At 27.3% G+C, this 6391-nt stretch overlaps 1 protein-coding gene across 3 annotated transcripts in view; it reads right to left on the bottom strand.

Moving 5' to 3' along the window:
* Positions 1-6391, bottom strand: part of LOC108694085 (trichohyalin) — a 72022-nt gene that overhangs the window by 10440 nt on the left and 55191 nt on the right. The gene's annotated exons all lie outside the window — the stretch shown is intronic.

Raw genomic sequence — 6391 nt, 5'->3', positions numbered from 1 at the left:
TATTTTTGCATGAAATTGAATGGAAAAATAATGGATTTCTTTTTACTACACCTAATATAAAATAGTAGAGATATTATATGGACAGTTCATGTGAAATATCAGAACTAACAAGAAAATTGCTCTATTATCAATTATATTATACTATCGAGGATGTATTCTTAGTATTCACATATTCTTTAATAATGTATACTTGACATGAATTATTCTCTTGGAATTTCGTTGCTAAGCGAGTTAATATCTCCTTTTATCAATTTTAGGAAGATCCTGAAGATCAAATTATTATTTGCAACTTTACTTATGTATTCATATGAGATACGTGTTCTAGAAGAAATTAATCGAATCTCCTAAGAAAATATGTAGCAAAATATCCGGAAAAAAAAAGAAAAAAAAAGAAAAAAAAAAGAAAAGAAAAAGAAAACTTAATTTTCTCACGTACACCTGTATTCACATTATACCATTTTGAAAATGGGTTGTTGTCTTCACAGAAATGAACAAGTGGGTAATTAATGAAAAGCGAAACATGTCTTAAAGTTTCTAGTATCTATCTAATATAATTGTCAGTGAAAAAAAACACAACTGCCAGTTTCGCACTTTCCTGGTATAATTTGCAGTTTATCAGACACGCACAGTTGCGTAATTTATCGGCAATGGAATATTCTAAAACTGGTACTCATACACATCAATTCTTATGTTTCAAAGTCGTCTCAAGTAATGTTTTAAGATGCTCAAGTAATGTTTTAATATGGCTCTGTGATTGGTTACAACATTTTAAGACTAAAGATTATCTCAAATATAAGAATCGATTAATTAGTCTACTTCTTCATCACTTTCCAACATCATGATTGAATCTAAAGTATTTAAGCATAAATGGAGTTATAAGCGCGGTTTTCAATGTCGCGCAAATCACAAAATTGTAAAAAAAAAATCAAGAATATTCACGCTTCGTATTCGCGAGAGCAATTTCGCATAATTATGTTTTCGCATAAACTAGAAAATGATTAGTGATCTCTTTTAGTCTTAAGTTCCTTGTATCGTTTTTATTTAAGATTAAAATATTGATGATTTGAATATCAATCTGCCGCTCCCATTATAATGTTGCTCCAATCATAAATATTTTCTTTTTTCATCTAGCATTATCAAGAAAATTTATACAGTTTCATAATCATGTAAAGTTTGCTTTGAGGACGTAATGTGAGGATTATGTAAATAATTTATATTATTAATGCAATATTTTAATGAGATAATAATCAGAGAAAAAATCAAATAATAAAGATTATTATACATCTCTTATAGTATATATATATATATATATATGCATACCGAGAAAAAATATCTTAAATATCTTAAATAAATATTTATTAAATATAAATATATATATATTTTTTTCAATGTATATACATATACATTTCTATTATGTAAAATCATATTATATAAATCGGTTTTTTTCTAAATTTTTTTCTAAATTATATAACCTAAATATGAGATTTTAAAAAGTTTATTTTTTTATATAAAAACCAATAAAAATGTGAAGCAATTTTCAGCTCTGGTCCATAATAAATGACATAAAACTTAAAAATTCTCAAAAAAATATTCATTAACAGTTTCACGTGTAACAAAATATTTTATGAAAAATTCGAATATGATTTTTTTAACGAATAAACATCTTACATTAAAGAGAAATAATTGTCGCATGCAACACATTTTCTCGATTTGGTTTTTTCTCAATATGTACTAAAAATGCATGGAGTACAAAAATGATTCTTTATTTCTTTTATTCTTCTAGAAGGTGACGCGAAGGTCGACGAGAACAAGTTTGAGCAAAACTGGAAATAGCAGGGCGAATTCGATGACGGACCGGTAGCGACGTATTTTATACGGAGCTTTTTTATAAATTTTATTTCTTGAATCATGACCTCGGTGTCGCCATGCCGATAACCCTCATAAGTTTTAAATCACAAGTGTAAATCTGTATGCGTATACTTGATATAAAAACGACATTCTATAGAATGACAAAAATGGATTTTTTATACATTAATGATTAATTTACGAGGTTATTGTGTATCTTTTCTAGATTTTAAACTTAAGCTAATTTTAAATTTATTAAATTTTAATATTATTATTGATGCTTCAATAAAACGTTTGGAATTATTTTAAAATATTTAAATAGCACACTGTTTCAAGATAAATATAATAATCGTAATAAATAACAATAAATTTTGATTATACATTTAAAAATTTAACAGTAAATTAACAATCTCGATTATTGTAACTCGAGTTTTTGCAGGTGATTCTAAAAACAATATATTTTCTTTTTTAGACTCAGATCTCGAAAGCCTATATATTTTACATCATATAAAACATAAACAACAACAAACTGCATGTGCCCTGTTATTATACCGATTTCACTCGTCGCAACTCGTTGCAACGTTAATCAATGCAATCCGATAAGGACGCCGCCTTATAATAACAGGAGAAATATAATTTTGAAAAGTAATGAAATTAATCCTATACACGATGTTATTGAAAGGAAGATGATACATATACAGTAGTATGACGTTCGTCACGTTGGTGTGGTTAAGTTATTCTCGATCAGAAACTCCGCTTTTGCTTTAGACTCTCACGTATATATATCAGCACGCAATGATCAAAAATACAAACATGTCGGTTAAACTTGTCATGATAAAGAATCGAAGTCTATAATCCACGCCACTATTTGACGCAAAATAAAATTGTCGTCATCATATTTGTCATGTATGTCCTATTTAAAAAAAAAATCTATCGGTGGAAATTTTATCGATAAATAAAAATTTCCGACTTTAAATAAAAAAAAATTAAAAAATGAAAAATAAAGGTGTAAAAAACGGATAAATTTGAAAATCTTAAAACTGTCTTAACACTTCGAAATGAGTAAGTATAACTTTTCTTTATATTTGTGTCAGCAACATATTCATATATTTTTTTTAAGTAGCAAGTTTGTATTATTACAATGTTTAGTCAGCTACGCACATCCAGCTTACTTCTTCCAATTTCTTACGCTTAGCGGCCGATTAAATGTGACCGGCCGATTTTGATTATAATTTAAATGCACTCGCAATACGGGTCGCAAAGTACGCCATTCACACACGCAACACATGTCTCGGCGATATCTCACGTACCGGATACCTCGAGAGACAGTCACGAATTAATTAATCGCCGAATAGGCGTTAACACAAACCGTAATAATGGCGATCGGCTGATGACGATTAAGGCCGATCCAGTCGGTGGCAAAGATATGCAGAGAAAGTCCGGTCGGCCCCGTATCGTGTACGCCTGTGTCCGGTCATTGCACCACATAATTCCTTCTACTTTTTTTACCTTGCGCTATGACCACTACGAGTGTCAGAATACAATTATATTCAGATGCTATCTGCGTGTTATCATTATCGTGCTTCATGCGTTTAGGAGCAATTGTTTAGGAGCAAACCAAAACCCGGAAAGTCACGTTTCGCGACAACAAATTGAAAAAATATATTAGATTTTAATAAATATTTATTTGAGTAGTTCCAAGTAAATATTTATGAAATGTAAATATATATTTACATGATACAAAAATTAACATTAATTTGATTTAACTATCATTTTTTTTCTTTAGTAAATATTTATTTATTCAATAAAAAATAATAATTAAAACTAAAAGTCATATCAATAGTTTTTGTATCACATTGACATGTTTACATTTAGTAAATATTTACTTAAAACTATTCAAATAAATATTTATTGCAAATAAATGTTTATTTAATATTATTCAAAGAAATGTATAAGATTTAGTAAATGTTTTATCTGAATGGAATAAAGTGGAAGGAAAATACATAATAAAAGGAATATGTCGTCTTTCGTTGATATGGAAGAATCGCGTTTTCAAAAGTCGCATTTTCTCATCAGTACAATTTTTTAAATGAACTTGGAGCCGATTTCCAGCTTTAGTGATGAATTTATATTTATACGAGCGATTCTCTCAAGTTTCAAGATTGAATAACCGGACGCTAATTTTTATTATTGAATTGCATTTCTTCTATAAGAAATTGTAAACAAAGTTATAAATAAAGTTTCAAGATTTTCTGAGAAACAAATAATAAAATATTATTTATTTTTTAAACAAATTCAAGCAGTAAAAATACTACTTTCACTTTTCTATACATTACATTTCTTTTAATTAAAGATTAATTATCTTTTTTTTTGTCATTCATCAATAACAATTCAACTCTAAATTAAAGAATTATTATTATTATAGCAGTAATAATCATATGTATTGTAATATATAATTATAGTTACCCAACATTTTTTTTCTTTCAGTGTACTATGAAAACATACATTAAAAGTTTTATTTTTACATTGAATCATCTACTAGGGCATAAAACAAATTCTTTGTTGTTCGAAAGCTTGATGAATACAATAGAAACGAGAAAGATCCTTCTTTATACTTTAAAAGATCCTGTTTCAGGTATAAGCCCATTTATCTAATAAAAAAACTCTAAATTAAAGAATTAACTGATCATTAAATTTTTATTTGCGTCACTTCAAAAAGAAATCTTCTGGCCGAAAGAAAAGTTCTCCTCCGAGAGGCGATTTAAAAAGGCATAAATACTTTAATATTTTTTTAAAGCTTGATTTCTTAGGAATGTTTCTATAAAGTTATAAATCGACCGAAAAATGGAAAAGTTACACAAAATGATAGTTAAGCGCATCGAGCGAGTCAAATTAGACAAATGGACTAATATATCTGAAACAGGAAATGTTATGAATTTTAAAATATAAAGAAAGATCTTTCTCGTTTCTATTGTATTCATCAAGCTTTCGAGCAGCAAAGAATTTGTTTTATGACCCTGTAATACATAATTCAATGTAAGTGTAAAACTTTTAATGCATGTTTTCACATGTGTACATTGAGAGAAAAATATTTGGTATAATTAAAATAACTATAATTATATATTACAATAATTATGATTATAACTGCTATAATAATAGTAATAATATGTATAGTTAATAACCTAAAATGACTATAATTATAGTTATTATAACTATAAAAATGGTTGAAATTATCATAAAAATGATTCAAATTACTATAATTTTACTATGACTGTACTATAATTTTACTATAATTACTATAATTATTATAATTACAAATTACTATAATTTTAAATACTAATTATATGTAAGAATATATTTTTATATAGTATAATTTTATTTTTTTTTTGTATTAGTATATATTTTTCACGACCAAAAAGCGAACAAAATTTTTAATGAAAAATCATTTTTTTTATTTGTATTTGTATTTGACTTTGACTAGTTGACATTTTACTCAAACGCAATATTTCGAAAAATTGCTACGTTAAATATCAGATTTATGTTTTAATTTTATAAAGCTTGTGTCACTTTGCTTTTAGAATTTGAATGAATTTTGTGATCACTGCATATCATGTTTTTTAAAACGAATTTTACAAACGTTAATAATGTTGCTATTTTTAATTATTTTTTAACAAAATTTAAGTGACAAAGAGAGAAAAATACACCTTTACAATGAAATAAACTCAACTTCTTCATCTCTTTTCGTTTTTCTACAAAAAATCCACAAAATTAAGTTTTTTTATTTTGACGTGTCTAAATGCCTCCTTAATAAAGAACGACGAGAAGAGTGAGATTCACGACCGATGAATATCAATACAGAATTAGTTATGACCTTACTGCTTGCTAATATATCGCTCGTAAGAGGTATCGCGCACTTCCGGTTGGTTATTCATGTGCCAAGGCTACACGATCAAGAATATAGTACGCGCGCACGTACGCGACGTGTATCTATCGTTCTTAATTGCCGCTTATCTGAACGCGTAATTACCGATGATATGAATTAAGTACCGGCCCAATTTTTTCATCGCTCAGAATAACTCGATTGAAATGAAAGCGAAATATCGATGAATCTATCGATTCGATTATTGATAAAATATCGATGTTATTTTTGCAAATAATACGACTTCTGATCTACATAAACATTCATGACAACAAATAAACTTTAAGATAAATTCTATGATCCGGCTCTCAATATAATTACTTGAATAATAAATCTGAGAAAATATACAGCTTAATTAATCATGCGATGATGTTGGGATTAATGAGGGAATATTCATAAACGTATTATTTATCATAAATGATAATGGGTTCAATTTAACATAACTGCTTGCATGATATTTTTTGTGTTTCTTTATTTATAGTTCAATTAATTATGCGTAATGTGTTTGGCGATAATGTAACATGCGTAAAAATTAATTCGAGCATACATTTATCCCATCAAATTACTGACTAATTCATATGTTAAAACGACATATTGGTAAATCTATTAAATGACTATCAACTTCAA

The sequence above is a fragment of the Atta colombica genome, unplaced genomic scaffold, assembly GCF_001594045.1.
Source record: "Atta colombica isolate Treedump-2 unplaced genomic scaffold, Acol1.0 scaffold112, whole genome shotgun sequence".
NCBI classification, from domain to species: domain Eukaryota; kingdom Metazoa; phylum Arthropoda; class Insecta; order Hymenoptera; family Formicidae; genus Atta; species Atta colombica.
Note: the sequence above shows the minus strand (reverse complement) of the source record. Positions and strands in the feature narration are given on the sequence as shown.